This window comes from Giraffa tippelskirchi, chromosome 3, assembly GCF_054371585.1.
Source record: "Giraffa tippelskirchi isolate mGirTip1 chromosome 3, T2T-mGirTip1v1.2.pri, whole genome shotgun sequence".
In the NCBI taxonomy this organism is placed as follows: domain Eukaryota; kingdom Metazoa; phylum Chordata; class Mammalia; order Artiodactyla; family Giraffidae; genus Giraffa; species Giraffa tippelskirchi.
The window spans coordinates 94,787,238-94,807,777 of NC_137277.1; the positions used below are offsets into that span (position 1 = coordinate 94,787,238).

Genomic DNA, 20,540 nt, shown 5'->3' on the forward strand with positions numbered 1-20,540 from the left:
AAGGACTCACTCTGCAGCACAAGAAACTATATTCAATATCTTATAAAAACTTATAATGGAAGAGAGTCTGGAAAATAATATATGAATATCTATCTATATACATATGAATCACTTTACTGTACAGCTGAAATTGACACAATACCGTGAATCAGCTATAACTCAAAAAAAGTTTCTTTCTTTGACCACCAATCTAAATAATCTCCCAGTTACTATTTTATTTTCATTTTAGCACCTATATTAGTTTGCTGGAGTTGCCATAATAAACACAACAGATCAGGTGGCTTAAGTAACAGAAATTTATTTTCTTACAGTTCTGGAGGCTGCAAGTCCACACATAGTTGGTTTTCTCTAATGCCTCTGTCTTTGACTTGCAGATGGCCACCCTCTCACTGCCTCTTCACATAGTCACCCCTCCATGCACACGCAGGAGCATGCTGTCGCCCTGTGTGTCCTCACCTCCTCTTCTTATGAGGATACCAATCAGGCTGGATTAGGGGCTGCTCTAAGGGCCTCATTTTAATGTAACTACCTCTTTAAAGGCCCAGTCTCCAAATACAATCACATTCTGAGGTACTGCAGTTAGGGATTCAACACGTGAATTTTGGTGGGGATAAAATTCAGCTCATAAGATCACTTAAAATATATGAAATTATAATGTTTATATATATTTACTTGTTCATTATCTTTTTTCTCTCATTAGAATTCATAACATACCTCAACTGTATTGCTAATTTTTGTGTTCTCAGCACTTAGAACAGTCTGGTACTTTCAGTATGTATTTGTAGAATGAACAAACAGATAAATGAATGATGAAATGACTTAATTATCATCTTTTATATTTATACTACCATTACAATTTTAATAATTTGACATTTAAGAGTCATGAAAAGGGAGCATTTAGTTTTTTTAATCTTAAGAATGCTATGTAAATATTATTTTTCACACATACTCAAGACTCAATTTATAATTAAAAGATACCTTATGTTTACTGATTATATCTCAGAATCAGAAAGCAGTGAGCTTCTATGCCCTACCTTCAAAACGGATAAGGTGGCAAAGATTTCAATCTGCTCAAAAGGAATGAGTATCTTGGGAAGGTTAAGGCAGAAAAAAAGCAAACATTCTTTTTCTCTATTTATAGTGATTGCCACCTCTATGAGCTGAGAAAATAAAATCATGACTGTGACAGGCACCATGTTTTAGGTGAGTTCGTTGGTCAGTCATCTAAGTGACTACATTTCTTAGCTTCATTTGCTGCTAAATGTACGGGCATTTGATTTAGTTCTGGCAGAGATATATGGGCTTCCCTGGTGGCTTAGTGGTAAAGAATCTGTCTGCCAATGCAGGAGATATGGGTTAGATCCCTGGGTTGGGAAGATACCCTGGAGGAAGAAATGGCAAACTACTTCAGTATTCTTGCCTGGGAAATCCCATGGACAAAGGAGTCTGGACATGTGAAAGTGAAAGTCGCTCAGTCGTCTTTGACTCTTTGCGACCCCATGGACTATATAGTCCATGGAATTCTCCAGGCCAGACTACAGGAGTGGGTAGCCGTTCCCTTCTCCAGGGGATCTTCCCAACCCAGGGATCAAACCTGCAGGCGGATTCTTTACCAGCTGAGCCACAAGCTTGGACATGTGGTTCCTGAGAAATCCCATGGACATGGGACACACAGTGGCAGAGAGTCTGACACAATTTAGTGACTAAAAATAACAACAACAAACAAGTAATATGTATACATGTGAAAGTGTTCAGGGGTACATCAGGAGAGTCTCCTTAAAAACAAAAGAGGGTTGAATCTTTTTTCTTTTCTTCTTCTTTTTTTCTTGCCTGGAAGATAGATATGAAAGCTAGATTTTAACAGCGATCTTGGACTGTGAGATTCAGGACCACATCTTAGGAGTGGTGAAATATTTGTGCGGGAAGGAAGACGCTTGCATCTTTTGTGATTTTATGGAGCTGCTAAAGCAGCACTGGACTCCTTTCAGTCAGTCAGTTCAGTGGCTTAGTTTTGTCTGACTCTTTGCGACCCCATGGACTGCAGCATGCCAGGCTTCCCTGTCCATCACCAATTCCCAGAGCTTGCTCAGACTCATGTCTGTTGAGTCGGTGATGCCATCCAACCATCTCATCTTCTATCGATCCCTTCTCCTCCTGCCTTCAATCTTTCCCAGCATTAGGGTCTTTTCAAATGAGTCAGCTCTTCACATCAAAGTATTGGAGTTTCAGCTTCAGCATCAGTCTTTCCAATGAATAGTCAGGACTGATTTCCTTTAGGATGGACTGGCTGGATCTCCTTGCAGTCCAAGAGACTCTCAAGAGTCTTCTCCAACACCACAGTTCAAAAGCTTCTATTCTTTGGTGCTCAGCTTTCTTTATAATCCAACTCTCACATCCATACATGACTACTGTAAAATCCATAGCTTTGACTAGATGGACCTTTGTTGGCAAAGTAATGTCTCTGCTTTTTAATATGCTGTCTAGGTTGGTCATAGCTTTTCTTCCAAGGAGAAAGTGTCTTTTAATTTCATGGCTTCAGTCTCCATCTGCAGTGATTTTGGAGCCCCCACAAAATAAAGTCCGTCACTGTTTCCATTGTTTCCCCATCTATTTGCCATGAAGTGATGGGACTGGATGCCATGATCTTAGTTTTTTGAATGTTGAGTTTTAAGCCAACTTTTTCATTCTCCTCTTTCACTTTCATCAAGAGGCTCTTTAGGTGTTCCTTGCTTTCTGCTATAAGGGTGGTGTCATTTGGGTATCTGAGGTTATTGATATTTCTCCCAGCAATCTTGATTCCAGCTTATGCTTCATCCAGCCAGCCATTTATCATGATGTACTCTGCATATAAGTTAAATAAGTAGGGTGACAGTATACAGCCTTGACATACTCCTTTAATCTTAATCTTTTAATCTTAAATTAATGAATGTGCGAGAAAAAAATTGTTTAAACTACTTTTATTTAGGAGTTTTCTGTGACTTTAATGTAATGATCATCATTTCTTTCTATACTATTCATTAAAAGCCTGTATGGTCTACAACTGGGTGGTCCCTATGATCCTTGCAATCTTTGCTTTGCCTGAAGGTTTTTTCTTAAAGTCACACCTTTAATGACTAACACTGAAGCATTGACTTCCCTAGAATTCCCACTTTTACTATGCTGTACAAAACTACTTAAGTTTAGAGTTTAATTATTTTTTCCATCACTGAGGGCTGTCTTAGGTACTCCCATAGCAACATGAATTAACCCTTAGCTTATCACGAAGTCTTATGATTGGCAGTTTACTTTTGTGGCTTTCTCACTCTACTGTATACTCCTGGGCACAGGAGCCTGGTTTACTGTTGTAGTCCTAGCACTTAGTGAAGATCCTGGCTAAGAAGTAAATGCTCATTTAATGACTAAATGGGCTTTCTAATATTTTATCTATCTATTCAACTATTTTCCTCATATTCCAGGAAAGGAATGAAATGTATGAAAGGCAGATTTTATTACAATTCCAACAGACTGGGTTAAACTTTATTCATGATTCTGTAGTTCTATTTAAACTTTTTACAGAATTTGTTGTGCATTAGTAGAACCACTGAGCTCCTATACCAGTGAGCTCCTATACCAACAGCAGCAGCATTATAGCTCTAATGAGACTGTTTAAGAGGCTAGATATAAAGATGATGATAAACAATGTCACATAGTCATGGAGAGGCAGTATGGCATAGGATTTAAAGAACACAAACTTTGCCTTGAGAACTAAGATCAAAATTCCAAGTTTTCTTCTATTTCAGGGAAGTAATAATTCTTTTCTATAGAGGTGTTATCAGGATTAAATGATTTAATAATTAAATCACAAATGTGTATTTTTAAAGTGCCAATTCTTAATACAGCATATGGCACATAGAAAATGCTTGATAATTATTAGCCATATTGAACATAGTTTGCTGTTAGGAGTTTAACATAGAACTCAGTGTCACATTGCTTTCATCCTTCCATCTAGTACAGGATGCTTTCTTTCTTGATTTATTTTATCAATTCTTTATCAACACTACATTTTGTGATGTACTGGTTTAAGTGGTAAATTTGGCAACAACTTAGGCTTCCAATTTACTGATAAAAGTTAATGACCAACTGTAGGGTTTCCCTTGTAAAATAGAATTATATTGACTTTGCAAGGCAGCCTGTTTTTTTTTTATGCCTAATTTCTGCTTGGAGAAAACATAATTATAGAGGAACTTTCTATTTCATTTCAGACCTTAAATTTTGAACATCTATTAACTGTAAATTTTATATTTTTTAAAAAGGATTTTTTTTTCTGGAAATTAGATCATTTTCACCATGAAAATAAAAACTATCCTCAATAAATTCAAGTCTGCAAGAGTTTTCCCTTTAATCCCTCAAAGACTAAGAAAAATAGCTCTCAGTAAAATTTATCTCAAACATTGTACTGAGTGAGAATATCAGTCATTTAGCAATCTCTTTAATATAATTCCCTTAGTGAGAGCAAAAACGGGAAATTAGAAGAAAACTTCTAAATTTGGCCTGACGTGGGAATAAATATTTTTCATCCAATTTGTAATTGTTTTTTGTATTCACTGTACTGTGCTATAATCCTATATTTTAGGAATTCAGTCACTATGATGAAGTACCCGAAATTCATTTCTACAACTTTTCACTAAAATTAGTAAATAAATATAAAGTGGAATGACATAATTTTTCAGCTATGATCATAATTACAAGGGAATTAAATTTGTTAAAAAATGTAGATTGAACTTTGTTCTAATTTGTTTACATTTAAAGATTCTTTGATCTGTGATAACAGTAATATATATTAACATGTTGCATTTTAAAATGACACTGCCTTTCATTAATCAAGTGTCTGTATGGTTGATTAATTTGTACAAGATTTAAATTGCTATGAAAATTTATCATTCATAGCCATGATCTCCATTTACATATATGTTAATTATGCTAAATGTAATCTTTTTCTCAATCCTCTGGGCTGCATACTAAAAAGACAAAGTGATCAGAGTGACTACTTTTCTTATTACAAAGTGAACCCTTACTGTTACTCAAAACTGTTGTACTTGTCAAAGCTAGGCTAAAAACATTATAATATTTTCTGCTGAAGGCAAGTTCAAATTCTATAGATGATGTTTTCTATTCAAGTGATTTCTTTATTAGGCAGCCACAGTATTACTATGTTTATTTACTCTGGTATTTAGTACTGTCTCTGCATGCTGCCAAAATTTTCTTTTGCTTTGAAGCATTCTCTGGTATTAACTCTAATATTAATGAGCACAAAATAAGTTTATAATATATCTGTAAAGTAGAATGACTTGAAGTTAGTTGGAAAAGTCTTTGTAATAATTTAAAATTGTTAGAAACCTAAAAAAAAAAGAAGAAGAAAAAAAAAAGAAACACAGCATTTTAAGACTACTTGGAAAGATTTTGTTCCAAAAAGTTAACATATGAAAGTACTTCTGAAGTTTCTCCAAGAAATTGGATTGATCTTTGTTTTTTGCAGAAAAATATTTTGTACTTAAGAAAAATGAGTTGTTGATAGTTTTTATCATTTTATAGGCAAGCATCTAAATAGGATAAATGTAAATGTTACCATCTATGAGACTAAATTCCTACTATACATTTTTTTCTAGGAGTATTGTGTGAAACTGGAAACACAGTTCAGAAGTATAGGTCTGGCCTTACACAGCCCACTATTGGTTTTTTCCCTAGGAATGTTTTTTTGTATGTTTTATCTAAATCCAAGGCATGCTAACCAACAATTATCTTATTATTTTTATTTTTTAAGAAATGCATTCCATTTGTTCCCCAACGGTGACCTTCTCTCTTAACAAATATTGGTCTGGAGAGAATTCTAATATATTATAAGTGAAAAATGATATGGTAACTAATGTTTTAGAGTGACTATGATAGGCCTTGCTAGGCAAATGTTGGAAAATTTAATTATTCTTATTAAATGTCTATAATTTTATGCTTAAATTGTTAGTATTTACATAATATATTCACTTCATGAGAAGCCTCATTTCTTAGTCACAACTTAATAGAATTAAAATATCCATCTTGGAAACCTTTGCAAGCATAGCACCTCTGACTACCTGACGAGGCTATTTTTAAAGACACTTATTTGGTAATTTTCTTATACTCAGCCTAATCACAAGAGAAACAAACTAACATGGCACCTGTTCTGATAGATGGATGTCGTACCTTCATTCTCTGATCTCAGACCTTGCAAGACATATTTCAAAGAAGCATCACTTCCCTCACCACAGAAATGAACTCACCTCTAAACTGGAAATAGCAAAAGCATAGGGCAGAAGATGGGGAATATATTATTCAACTAAAATTACAGAGAAATTTTAAGTAGGCAGAATATAATTGCCCAATTTGGAAATTAGCCAGGACACAGGGTTTAACATCATCTTTACTCTTTTGAAAAGTGCCATGGGATTTTTAATAACTGCTGGTGGTCAAGACCTTGGTTTTACCCTCATCCATTAGACGACACCTCCAGCAGTGCAGTGCCCCCTCATACCATGCTGGGGCATCAGTTCAGTACTGACTCAGTGAAAATTGTGCCACCTACTGAATCATCCACAGCTCATCTTAGAGTGCCCCGGCTTTTAGGCTTTTCTCTGGAGAGTTGTTATGAAGGATGGGACCTGGCTCAATGATGCTTAATTTATGAGATTTCAAGGTTTTAAATGGTTAAGATCTCAGACCTGAGTTTTACTTTCAATCTAAGCCAAAAGATTTTTCATGATTTTTCCATACTTACGGGCTATAATAATGGTCTGGATCATTAAACTACGCATGATACACATCTCTCTTTGAAAATAAGGGAATAAAGATAATAACACATATACCTACATAAATATGTACTTATGTACACTGATACATGCAATAGAAAGCAGATTCCCTCATTTGTAATATATTTGATTCTTTTAAAATGGAAATAGTACCACCCTTTCACCAAAAAGTTTTTTAAAAAAGTAAACTATATTCCACAATGAGTTTATTTTCCTTTCTAGGTTTTTTAAGAATCTAGGAACAAATATTTTAAAAAGTAAAAGCAAACCTTGGAGGGAGTAGACTTCACTGGCCAAGTAAATAAAGTGAATTTTTGTAAAAGAAAACGTTTATTCTAGCTTTCCAAATAAAACCTTGCCATCTACAAAAGAATCTCAATACATCTTAACTGTTCCAAAAATAACTGAAAGAAAAATCAAGATTTTTAGATAAAATTCATATACGTTCAAACATAAATGGTGAAACACTGAATATTTCTAGCCTTTATGCTTCATTTTTACCATTTTTTTTCATCCATGTTAATGTGTGTACAATGTATACAATTTGTTTCTGAGGGAAAAGTGTTCATGCTATTTTCATGGTCTTTGAAATGATTATCAAAAATTCTTTTCTGGATGCTAAAAGTATCAGTATCCTGGAATTGAGAAACTGTTTCTGAAAGTGTTTTTTGAGGTGTTACTTTTGGAAATGACATTGAGTAAATCCTGGTGCTGTGTGAGAAAAAGAGAGAGCTGGAAATGGTTATAAAGAATAGATTGAAACAATATAGCTGGGACTGCAAAATAGATTCCAACATATCACTGTGTTTTCACTCACTCCTGTGTCAAAGATTCTCAAGTTAACACAGACAGACAGACACACAGTCTACATACACATACATAATCTTCTATTTTCCTTTTTTGCTCTCATCAGTTTCCAACATTCTTTATCATCTGTTTTTCCTTTTAAGAGCAATCTATAATGAGGAATCTTTGTTAAATAGAAAATCTTTCTCAACTCAATCCATTTCCCAGAATTCCCTTACACAGTTCTGCTGTGACTAGATCATTCCTTGCCAGTAAATTAATAACTCCAATATTGGAGGGTTGGAGATCAGGGAAAGAAAAACTAGTTGAGGCAACTTAAGTCTGATTTGGTGAATTGCTACTGCTGTGATAGAGTTAATATGCCTCCCTAAGTGCCTGGTTTGCTACCAGATGGAAAAATTAATGTTTTTTTTTTCATTATCAACACAAAAAATCATGGATGACAGATAGTCTTCCACTGTAAAAGTGAAAATCTGAGACACAAGAACTCTCTGGCTAGGTGAAATAGCTCCCAGCCAATCGATGAAAAGGTTTGTGTTAACTATGGACTGCTATGGCTTTGATACAATGTTTCATGTTGAGATAATCATAATTTCCTATAGAGTTTAGTTAAAAATAAAAATTGTCTTTTATTTCCTAATCAAACAAAACAGTGCAATAGATTGTGAATTTTTTCCATTTAAGTACTATTTTCCAGTATTTTTACACATTTTTATACATTTTTCCGGAGAAGGCAATGGCAACCCATTCCAGTACTCTTGCCTGGAAAATCCCATAGAGGGAGGAGCCTGGTAGGCTGCAGTCCATGGGGTGGCGAAGAGTCGGACTCGACTGAGCGACTTCACTTTCAATGTCCACTTTCATGCTTTGGAGAAGGAAATGGCAACCCACTCCAGTGTTCTTGCCTGGAGAATCCCAGGGACGGCGGAGCCTGGTGGGCTGCCATCTATGGGGTTGCACAGAGTCGGACACAACTGAAGCGACTTAGCAGCAGCAGCATACATTTTGCATGTATAATGTAGCTGTTTGAAGTCCATTACACTTTTGTTTCAAATGCTATTTTCCTTTTCTCAAAATGTCATTCTCTAAACCATAGTTTCCTTACCTAACGTTCTTTCTTCACCCTAGTTCCTAACTTCCAAGTACACTTCCGAAAGAAGATAATATTCATTAAATATAATTTTTAAAAAAAGAATAAAGAAAAAATGTAATCTTAGAAACAATCAACTCAGCTGTAATCTGTGAATATTTTAGCTAACAAACGTGAGTGTCTATTTCTATATGACTCATGCTGCTGCTAAGTCACTTCAGTCGTGCCCGACTCTGTGCGACCCCATAGACGGCAGCCCACCAGGCTCCCCTGTCCCTGGGATTCTCCAGGCAAGAACACTGGACTGGGTTGCCATTTCCTTCCCCAATGCATGAAAGTAAAAAAGTGAAAGTGAAGTCGCTCAGTGGTGTCCGACTCTTCTCGACCTCATGGACTACAGCCTACCAGGCTTCTTCATCCATGGGAGTTTCCAGGCAAGAGTACTGGAGTGGGGTGCCATTGCCTTCTCCATATGACTCATAATGATTATATATATGTGTATGAGAAAAAACATATTTATTTGTCTTTCTAATCTTTTATAAGTAAGGCTACCCTGTAAGTATAAGAAATAAAAAAAAAAAAAAAAACATACTGGATGTTCAATTTGCTAATTTCCCCAATTATTGCTAACTGTAATGTGTATGTTTCTCTAAAGTATTTTTTCTATCAAACCATTAATTATTTGTCAATACTTCAAATAAATGATTGCAACATATGGCTGAAGTTGATAGTCATTACCTCAGCCTCTTCCTTTTTAGATTATGAAAATGAGCCTATGATAAGGACAAAGGGTATATAATTTCCTACACACAATGTGAACCAAATATTTTCCTCAGTAAAATTCTTACAATCCTAGACCAGGTCATCAAAATTTTATAGAAATTCTTAATCATAAATCTGATAGATTAAATACTATTTTAAAGCTAAATGTTGAATATATATATATTAATCATTCAAGTTGTATTAAGCACCATGAATAATTTGTTTTTGAAAGGAAAACATATGAAAAATATAAAATAGCAAATGAATAAGTTCCTATATATATATATTGGGTTAAATGAAGATACACCAAAAGACATGTCCACATTGAATTCCTAGAAACTGTAAATGCTATTATACTTGGAAAAAAGATATTTTACAAATGTAATGAAACTAAGGTTCTCAAGGACAACATCTAGATTAACTAGTCAGTTCAGTTCACTCTCTCAGTCGTGTCTGACTCTTTGCGACTCCATGGACTGCAGCACGCCAGTCTTCCCTGTCCATCACCAACTTCCAGAGCTTGCTCAAACTCATGTGCATCAAGTTGGTGATGCCATCCAACAATCTTATCCTCTGTCGTCCCTTTCTCCTGCCTTCAGTTTTTCCCAGCATCAGGGTCTTTTCCAGTGAGTCAGTTCTTTGCCACCAGGTGGCCAAAGTATTGGAGTTTCAGCTTCAGCATCTGTCCTTCCAATGAATATTCAGGACTGATTTCCTTTAGGATTGACTGGTTGGATCTCCTTGCAGTCCAAGAAACTCTCAAGAGTCTTCTCCAACACCACATTTCAAAAGCATCAATTCTTTGGTGCTCAGCTTTCTTTGTAGTCCAGCTCTCACATCTGTACAAGACTACTGGAAAAACCATAGCTTTGACTAGATGGACCTTTGTTGGTAAAGTAATGTCTCTGCTTTTTAGTATGCTATCTAGGTTTGTCACAGCTCTTCTTCCAAGAAGCAAACATCTTTTAATTTCATGGCTTCAGTCACCATCTGCAGTGATTTTGGAGCCCAAGAAAATAATGTCTGTCACTGTTTCCACTGTTTCCCCATCTATTTGCCATGAAGTGCTGGGACCATTTGCTGTGATCTGTTTTCTGAATGTTGAGTTTAAACCAGCTTTTTCACACTTCTCTTTCACCTCCTCAAGAAGCCCTTTAGTTTCTCTTTGCATTCTACCATTAAAGTGGTATCATGTGCATTATTTGAGATTATTGATATTTCTCCCTGCAATCTTGATTCCAGTCCAGCATTTCGCATGATGCACCCTTCATATAAGTTAAATATGCAAGGTGACACTATACAGCCTTGATGTACTCCTTTCCCAATTTGGAATCAGTCTGTTGTTCCATGTCTGGTTCTGACTGTTGCTTCTTGACCTGCATACAACTTTCTCAGGAGGTAGGTCAGGTGGTCTGGTATTCCCATCTCTTTCAGAATTTTCCACAGTTTGTTGTGATCCACAGAGTCAATTTTGCATAGTCAGTGAAGCAGAAGTAGATGTTTTTTCTGGAATTCTCTTGCTTTTTCTATGATCCAATGGATGTTGACAATTTGATCTCTGGTTCCTCTGCCTTTTCTAGATCCAGTTTGAACATCTGGAAGTTCTCGGTTCATGTACTGTTGAAGACTGGATTGGAGAATTTTGAGCATTACTTTGCTAGTGTGTGAGATGAGTACAATTGTGCGGTAGTTTGAACATTCTTTGGCATTGCCTTTCTTTGGGATTGCCTTTCTTGGGATTACCTAGGTGGGTCCTAAATCCATAATATGTCCTTAAAAGAAACACCCAGGGGAGAGACACAGGGCAGAAGAGGAGAAGGCAAAAAGGCAGAAGCAAAAAGGTTAGTGAGGTATGGCTACCAATCAAGGAATGCCAAGGATTGCTGCTGCTGCTGCTAAATCACCTCAGTCGTGTCCGACTCTGTGCGACCCCATAGATGGCAGCCCAGCATGCTCTGCCGTCCCTGGGATTCTCCAGGCAAGAACACTGGAGTGGGTTGCCATTTCCTTCTCCAATGCATGACAGTGAAAAGTGAAAGTGAAGTCGCTCAGTCGTGTCCGACTCTTAGCGACCCCGTGGACTGCAGCCTACCAGGCTCCTCCCTCTATGGGATTTTCCAGGCAAGAGTACTGGAGCGGTGTGCCATTGCCTTCTCCGCCAAGGATTGCAGGCACCACAAAAAGTTAGGCGGGAGGCATGGAATGGATTCTCTCCCAAAGCCTATAGAGAAGCATGGCTGACCTTGATTTCAGGCTTCTAAACACTGAGAGGATAAATTTCTGTTGCTTTAAGCCACCTGGTTTGAGGCAATTTGTCTGAACAGTCTCAGGAAATGAATACTACATAATCTAGAGAGTACACAGAGTTGATCAGAATTTATAAAGCATGACCATTCTCCTTTTTTCAGTGAAAGGAAGTCAGTTCCTTATAATTACAAAGTTACAGAACTCACAGAAAGAACTGTTATATTGGGATTTGATTAATATTTAGATAAAACAAATTTTCACAATTGTATAACTGCATTGAAATACACAATTGTAATGATAGTGGCATAGAAAAAAAAAGCTAGTGAATCTGTCAAACAGATGAGTGACAGTATGAAGAGTTTATTTTATATATTTAATACAAAGTTATCAGAGTCTAGTGGATTAAGAGATCAAAATTTCCTATCAGAGGTAACATTCAACCATAAAAGCTAATAACTTACTTCTACTGTCCTCACAGTAAGTTCAGCGGTGAACCACATAATAAAATTTTACAAACTTGAACCACAAGCATCCCAAAGGCCCTGAGGAGAAAAAGAGCTGACACGTTTCAACAACTGAGAGGAAATAACAAAACCCCCAAAACTCATGTATTGAGAATGTGATGTGAGCAAAATGGAGCACATACAAAGAAGTCTAAGGGTTCAGCAAGATCCAAACCATGCAGGCCCAGATTCCTGAAGAGATAACAGTGGTCTATGCTGTTAGGCAAGTAGGAAGCTATCTTGGGACTCAGTCCCTATTTTACTCATTTTTTTATGTCCTTAAATCCTAACAGTGTTCTTAGGACATAGTTAACATTGTTATACAGTCTTAACGAAAAAAATGAATTTTTCAAATAAGACTTCATTGTTTACTTGAAGATAATCTAATTTGATCAAAACCTACTTACTGTTAGTTCCTTCCACCACATGGTAAGTTACTTAAGATCCTTTCACTATTATATCCTGGCAAGTAGTAGTAATGCTCACGAAATAATGTTGAATGAATAAATGAAACATACAATTATTTTTTAGTGAAATACTTCGTGCCCTTTTGGTAGTGACTAGGAGATCAGGGCTTGATGAGTGTCTGAATTAACTTGGGTTATATCATGTGCAACTGGTAATGTTAGTACTGGTCTTAGTGACATTGTTTGCATTGTATGTGAAATATCTTGTTGTTTATAAAGTGTCTTTTGGCTATAAGTATGATTTTCCTTGACCTGCTCTTGTTTCCTGGAGAAGGCAATGGCAACCCACTCCAGTACTCTTGCCTGGAAAATCCCATGGACGGAGGAGCCTGGTGGGCTGCAGTCCATGGGGTCGCTAAGAGTCGGACACGACTGAGCGACTTTACTTTCGCTTTTCACTTTCATGCATTGGAGATGGCAATGGCAACCCACTCCAGTGTTCTTGCCTGGAGAATCCCAGGGACGGAGGAGCCTGGTGGGCTGCCGTCTATGGGGTCGCACAGAGTCGGACACGACTGAAGCGACTTAGCAGCAGCAGCAGCAGCTCTTGTTTCCAGGCCTAACACCTCTACCAAGCCCAGGCTATCTGATGCCTCTTTCCATAGCCACTACACTAAATTTCTTATATAGTGTTAGTCACTCAGTTGTGTCCAACTCTTTGGAACTCCATGGACCGTAGTATTTTAAGTATTTCTTTCAGCATCTGTTTGGCTGTGCATGTATGTTTGTACATCCCTTCCTATTGTACACGTACCTTTTTCTTTTTGCAACTTTCTGAACTAAAGGGACTATAATGTAAAAGCTCCTCTGTCCATGGAATTCTCCAGGCAAGTATACTGGAGTGGGTAGCCATTCCCTTCTCCATGGGATCTGCCTAACCCAGAGACTGAACCCAGGTCTCCTGCATTGCAGGTGGATTCTTTACCATCCGAGCCACTAGGGAAGCCCTACATTGCTTATAATTGACAGGCTAATTACAAATGCTCCTTCAAGCCATTTTTTTATACTAGTCAATAGTTTTTTAGTCTAATTCTGGCAACCATACACATATCAACGAAATAAACTTGCATTTTAATGTAGCATTTTATTTATACTTTTCACTAATTAAAACTCTTTCAATTTGTTAAATTAAATGTTTATAATAATACCATTACACAGAGAAAATCAGAACTTCTAGAGCATGACCATAATTTCTCATTTTCTTGGTGAAAGAAAATCCATTCCTTACAATTACAAAGTTATAGAATTCACAGAAAGAACTGTTATACTTGAAATTCAGTAATATTTACACAACACAATATGTTTTTTTATTTGTATAGGTTGTTGAGGATCATTTCAGTTGCAAACTGATTCAAGCTTTTACATTATAGTCACTTTAGTGCAAAAAATTACAAAAATAAAAAGGTATGTATACAATAGGAAGGGATGCACAAACGTACATGCACAGCCAAACATGCTGAAAGAAATATTTAAAATACTCACAGAACTTTTTTCAACATTATAACGTTAAACAATCCTTTCTCAACCCTCAGAAAATCCTGTGCTTTTGGAGACAAAAATACTTATTAGAATTAAAAATTTTCATTCAAGAGTATGGTATTTATTTCTGTATATCTGGAGAGTTATATTCAAGCTTAAGCTTAAGCTTTAAGATAACAATAGTGTAAGCTCTAGGATGGAACAAAAGAAGGGGGAAAATCCCAGAAGTTCTCAGAGGTAGTTAGGGGGAAAAAAAAGGAAAGATAGGGGAAATGAGGGAATCAAAGAAAAAAGAATGAAGATTCAGGGATGGGTAAATCTCCTCTTTACTTAGCTTTTCAAAAGGTTTGTGATAACCAGCTTTTGTGTAAATGGATTTGATGGCTCTGGGCTGAAGGTGACTGACAGCTGAATCTAGGCCCCTAGAGAAGTGTCACTCTGGGGACTGCCATTGTTGCAGATTGTTTCTTCTGACTGAGCCAGAAGAATCATTATCTCAAGGGGACTCTAAAAACAACCGCCCCCACCCCAAGCAACCCAAGAGCTAGAAGTAAGCAACTTAGCTTCTCTTGAGCAGTAATTACAAAAGCTAACAAGGGGTGTAACTGAGTTAAGTCTTTCTCCAATCCCCGATTAAAAAAAAGATTAAAGTAGTCAAGTAGACAAAGATTTTTCCCTAGCAAAAATGTCTGATGCTGTTGCGGGAAAAATAAACAGACTTCCAGGTCCTCCTCCGGAAGCGCTTAACTGAAGAGGATATTTGTAGGTAAATGTTTCAGTTGTTTTTATTAAAGTGAATGTGTTTACTTTGGGACTACTTCAGCTACTTTGTTACTAGTGAGCTAAAATCTGGCTCTATTGCCTTAATATCATACAAAACAAATTCCTTCCAAACCTTGCTGTCACAATGGCAAGTTAATAGGGTATCCCACTCATCTAGCTACAACAGAATTCTGCCCCCAAACCCTGACTTTTCTGTGCCACCAGCAAGCCCCGCAGGGCTGGCCAATTTATGGTGGTGGCCTGCAGGGGGCAGTTATATCTTCTTCCTTTAAACCACTAAAAAGGCTCCACATGCACATACCATCAGGATAATAAAGTCGTTAGCATAACCAGACTAGTTAATCGAAAATTTAAAAACTGATAAACCTGGCATTAGGCTATAACCACAATTAGGCCATGCATAACAAATCACAAGCCTCAGGCAGAGAGCAGGACTTCCTGTCTGGAGAGGAACCAATCAGAGAAAAGAAGGGAAACTGCTAGGGCGGTTCTAGCCACCTGGACTTCTCTCGCGATGTTCCTGTTGGGCTGAAGACGTCCTTAAGGTAAAGACACAGAACAGTCATTTCTGAAACTAAACCTTACTCTTCCTTAGTGAAAATCAGCAAGTTTCAATTGTCTGTGACTTAAAATAGTTTGGAAGTTTTCTGTAAAACAGCCTGATGGAGCTTTTTTTGCTGCCTCATTTGGTTCTTCATCCCTACTTTAACTGCAGGTGTTTGTAGTTAACTTTTCTTTCCTCTTTTCTTTTTCTTGTTTGTATCCTCTTATTTCTGTATCAAAATACTCTAGAAAGTAAGCTCCATGAGGCTAGGACTTAGCATAATGCTAACATAATTAGAGATTAATATACATTTGCTAAATTTTGATTCCTGCTTTAAAATGAATTTTTCTTAATCACTTCTCATTTTTTCTAGTAACCTATTACTTTAAAAATTAAGCTATTATAGCCTTCAGATTTAAGCAATAAAAGAAAAGTCTAACTACTGGAAAAAATTGTCATTTTATTTTTTTTCCTTAAAAATAAATTGTTGTTAAGTTGTCTTGGGATATATTAGCCTTTGTGGGTAATTATATTTGATTGTTTGCAGAAATGTTTTTCTTTACAACTTGTAGTAGAAGAAAGTGGAGCAAGGTAGTGAAAGGTAGATTCTTAAACTTGGGACTAGGACCTTGATTCAATTGGATCCAAGTCTGGCAAATTACTTAACATCTCTAAACTTCAGTGGACTCACCAATAATCATTTTTTAGCAGGGTGGTGTGTGAGGGTTTAGAGAGATAACATGTAAAATTCCCTGGTTCATTGTAGATATTCAATAAACAATGCTTTGGGTAGGAGAAAACATTTGTGATAGTAAAATAATCTCGAAGTAACCTAGAAGCTTAAGAACCTAACTGGAAAGCAAAAAAAAAAAAAAAACAACTTGCAGTTTCAGTAGTACCACGGGTTGGGATATGGCTCCAGGAATATTACTTAACTTCTGTGTCTATTATTAGTATTTGTAAAATGGTGTAATAAATTTCACCCACCTGGCAAAGGCCCTGTGTACTGTTTAAAATAAGACAACAAGCCCCAGGTGGAGTGACTTGTTCTAAGCCTTACCTCATCAAACTGAGACTTAGTTACAGTTTTGGCTCTCCCAGAAAAGGAATGCTAAATCAGTCAATCAGGAATCACATGTGAGCGCTAGTTAGGTAATCTGCCTGATAGATCCTGTCATCCCTAAAGGAAAGTAACCTTGCAATAAACAACCTGGCTTTTTGGCCTAGTATAACTTCCTTGTTCTTGCTCCAATCTGCCCATAAAAGTTTTTCATTTTGTTCAGCTCCTCAGAGTTCTTTTCCGTGTGCTAGACTGGATGCTGCCTGATGAGTATCAATTTTTGCGTAAAATAACTCTTAAAATTTTTAATATGCCTGTTTATTTTTTAACCGTACATTATATACACCATAGTGATTATAAATATTATGTAAGTCAAATATTATTCTATTTTGTGTGATAAATTGCAGTTTTAAACAGTAGAATAAGTTGGTATGCAAAACATTATTGTGTTAATTAAGCATAGGATTGTGTTAAATCATTAGATTCGTTTTCTCTGAACATTCTGTAGTCTTTATATTAGAGTTACTATTAACTAACACAGCTTGACAAATACTTTTACTCGATTGGTATGTGGTGCTATTTTTAGTGAAAAATTATTCGAAATACACTGGTTAATAGAAATGGTGGTATTCAGGAGCTTTTAATGTGGCTTTAGACAGATCAGATCTGCTTGTGAATGTTCCTCTGAAGTCTGAAATAATGACCATGTTGAATTTTCGGTCTAGCAAAAATATCTGGGCCAGGCAACCCCAAGAAGGTTGAGAATTCCAACTCAGTAGGAGACTGACCTATTCCTCAGAAAGTTCATACTCCTGCTGAAGTCCTGTTCCCCCACAAAACACATGACTGAGCTGCAGATAAAAGTTGGGGTACCATTGTTGGAGGTTGAGGAATGAAGAAGAATTGGTAGAACAGGGAAAGCTGGTCTAGTAACAACGGCCTAATGAGGGGTTAAAAACAATATAGCAATTAAATCAAATATTCTATAGATTTGCCTTATTAATTGTTAACTTTGTTTAACTGTTGCCTATATGACCTTAGAAAGCTGTTCATCCTGTTGTGTTTCTTTACTTACCTGAAATAAGGGTGTAAGGTGAGTACTCTTCAATTAAAATACACCTTTTTAACACCTCATGTGTGTATAATATGTGAAGAATTTAAATTCTTAATACCTCTCTTTCAGCTTTTATGCTCACTAAAGGGTTGGGAGACTGGATTAGGCAAAAAAAAAAAGAGTATAAGCAGAATCAGTGTCCTCTTGATATATATCTTTTCTGAATGATTACTCCCTCCTCTTCGTCCTCTCATATTTATTTGCTTGTTTATTTACTATTTGGGGAGCAAGGTTAACAGAAATCTCCCTAGTGACTCTTACCTTCACTGAAGTGCTCGCCAAGGTAGAGTTTTAGAAGATAATTCTTGAGGAAAACTCAGAATGAGTACAAGGGTCTCTTTTCTCTCCATTCTTAGGGAAGAAGAGAGCTAAATATATAATACTTATAAAAATTGAGCTTAAGTTTATGAGCAGTTTAAAGTGCCAAGTAGAGCTAGAATGGTCTAGAGATAAGGTCTCTGGACATGGAATTGGAAGGCGTCAGTGTAAGGCTTGGCTGTATCACTTACTAGTGTGTGACCTTGGACAGTTTATTTCCCATCTTTGTATTTCCTATTTCTTTGTATTTATTGTGGGGTAACATCTATTTCTTATACCTCACCAGATTGTTGTTGAAATCAAATCAAATATTATGTGTAGAACAACACACACACTCTCTCTCTCTCTATATATATATTTGTCTGTGCTGTGTGTATGGAAAATCTAACAGTTAGGTAGTTTTCCCAGTGTCTCAGTAGGAATTCAGGAAACTGGCGGAGTTTTTGGAGGCAGCCCCATAGGCAGGTCTATGTTTCTTCCTCCCTTGGGGACAGCTCTACTTTTTATCTATAAGTAGATAAGCTGATGACACAACTTTCTTTCATTGATTTTTAAAGGCTCTGCTGCTAAGAACAGAGTTTGAAATGTACATATAACAAGTATGTTCACTCTTTAATCATAATAATATCAACTGCAGTGTGTTTAACACTATGTAGAAAGCATTGCAAACGTCAAAGGTACAGGCAAGGATGTTATTGTGAAGTAGGTCAGGTGACCATATTTATTTTAATACCTTTCAAACTTTTGGTCTCCAGACTACTTTATACAAAATTACTAATGACCCCAAGGAGTTTACCTAGAAAATCCCCTTAAATAGAAGAGTACCCATGTGTGCATGTTCCATTAACCACAGGGTGATGATGTCATCACATGTCATGTAGCCTCTGAAAAGTCCACTTGAACTCTCAGGAGACAATGAAAGTGAAAAAAGCAATGTTTTAGTGTCATTACAAAAATAAGTTTGACCTTGTAAGGCCCATGAGAGAGTCTTAGGGACCCCCAGGGGACCCAAGACCACACTTTGAGAACCACTGACACAGTATTTTGAAGGAAACACCAAGGTACTGAATTATACATTAAGTTGGGTGTGTATTTTTTCCATCTCTGCTTGAGGCTCAATCGAAATTGAAAAGATGATTGGGATTCACTTCGAGGAGATTTTATGTTTTCAGTAGTATCATCACTCTTTAAACCTGTGTTTTAAAATCTTTGTAAAAGTTATGTTAGGCTTCTTTCATTGAAGCATAGCAGCCACTTTTCTCTCCCAAGAAGCAAAAATCAACCACTAACTTCCGTTAGAATAGCATTTGGAACTCTCTTTTAGCCATTGAAAAAACATTTTCATTTGATTGCTTTTTTTTTTATAGGTTTATATATTCCGAAAAATTCTTTGTCAGTCAATAAAGCAACCTTTCAGAAAGTTAGAGGTATAGAGAATCATCCCACAGATATACACACTTTCCTTTAACAGAGTGGCTTTTATTTTAGGTCATCCTTGAGAAAAGCATTGTAGTATTCATTTCTTTAAGCAATTCATTATAGTGCTTGCTTAATATTTCAATAATACATTTTAATGGGACACAATTTGCTCCTTTTGTCTAATTTTTTTTTAAAGTTATCTGCCCATTTATAAGCAAAGACAAAAGCATGTTGGTTCCCAAAAGTACTTTTTCTGCTTCACTTTGAGGACATCTGTAGCCTGAATAGTTTTTAGTCCCTCCCAATAGGTCTCCTCTCCGCTGCTCTGTGTTTTTACATCTCTCAAGAGGGGTTAATTCTTTACAGCTGTATCCTGCCTTCCAAGAATCTAACATGTGCAAATTATTAATCTTTTTCTATTGCTACAGTAACTCCCCAGGCCATAAACACCCCCTACCTAAAACTGGCCCTTTTCCAAGAAAAACTTTGGTATTCTTTCCCTGGAAAGATAATTTGGTCTCCTTTGGCTTACATTGTTATTTAGAACAATTGGTAAAATACAGAAATTTACTTTCAAACAATTACTTACAAATAGAAATTTAATCTTCATTTTTCAATCTATCCACTGTTGTATACTTTGTGTCTGAATTTTGCATTTCATTTATTAGAGAAATCAACCTGCTTACATTTTCAAGAGTATACTTTTCAAGGTTTTTTTTTTTTTTTTTTACTAAGTATTATTCTAATTATATCAGGTAGGACTTTTTTAGTAGGAAAAAAAGTGTGTATCCTTTCCTTCAGTGTAAGTAAATCACGCTTTTTCAAGTATGACTTTCATGTACTTATACTTGCAATCTATATCATGTTTTTGTATATAAATATATTAATATTTATTTATAAGGATGAAAACAAACAGTATTATGGTAAGACAATTTATATTAATATACAAATATGTTGACTATTCATAGCCCAGCTTCTCAATTTACATCTAAAATATACTTTATTCTAGATTTATATATCCTTTTGGACTTACTGAAAGATGGTCACTGCTTGGCCATTTTCTCTGCCTCTATGACCTAAGTTTTGTTCATTTCTTAGCTAGTGGTTGAATACTCTTATGCCACTTCCA

At 36.2% G+C, this 20,540-nt stretch overlaps 1 long non-coding RNA gene across 1 annotated transcript in view; it reads left to right on the top strand.

Annotated features, from left to right (window-relative positions):
• The first annotated feature begins 15,461 nt into the window (after positions 1-15,461).
• Positions 15,462-20,540, top strand: part of LOC145543402 (uncharacterized) — a 172,364-nt gene continuing 167,285 nt past the window's right edge. Inside the window, exon 1 of the long non-coding RNA XR_014080697.1 lies at positions 15,462-15,501. This is a non-coding gene — a long non-coding RNA (uncharacterized LOC145543402). The remainder of the gene's footprint in view (positions 15,502-20,540) is intronic.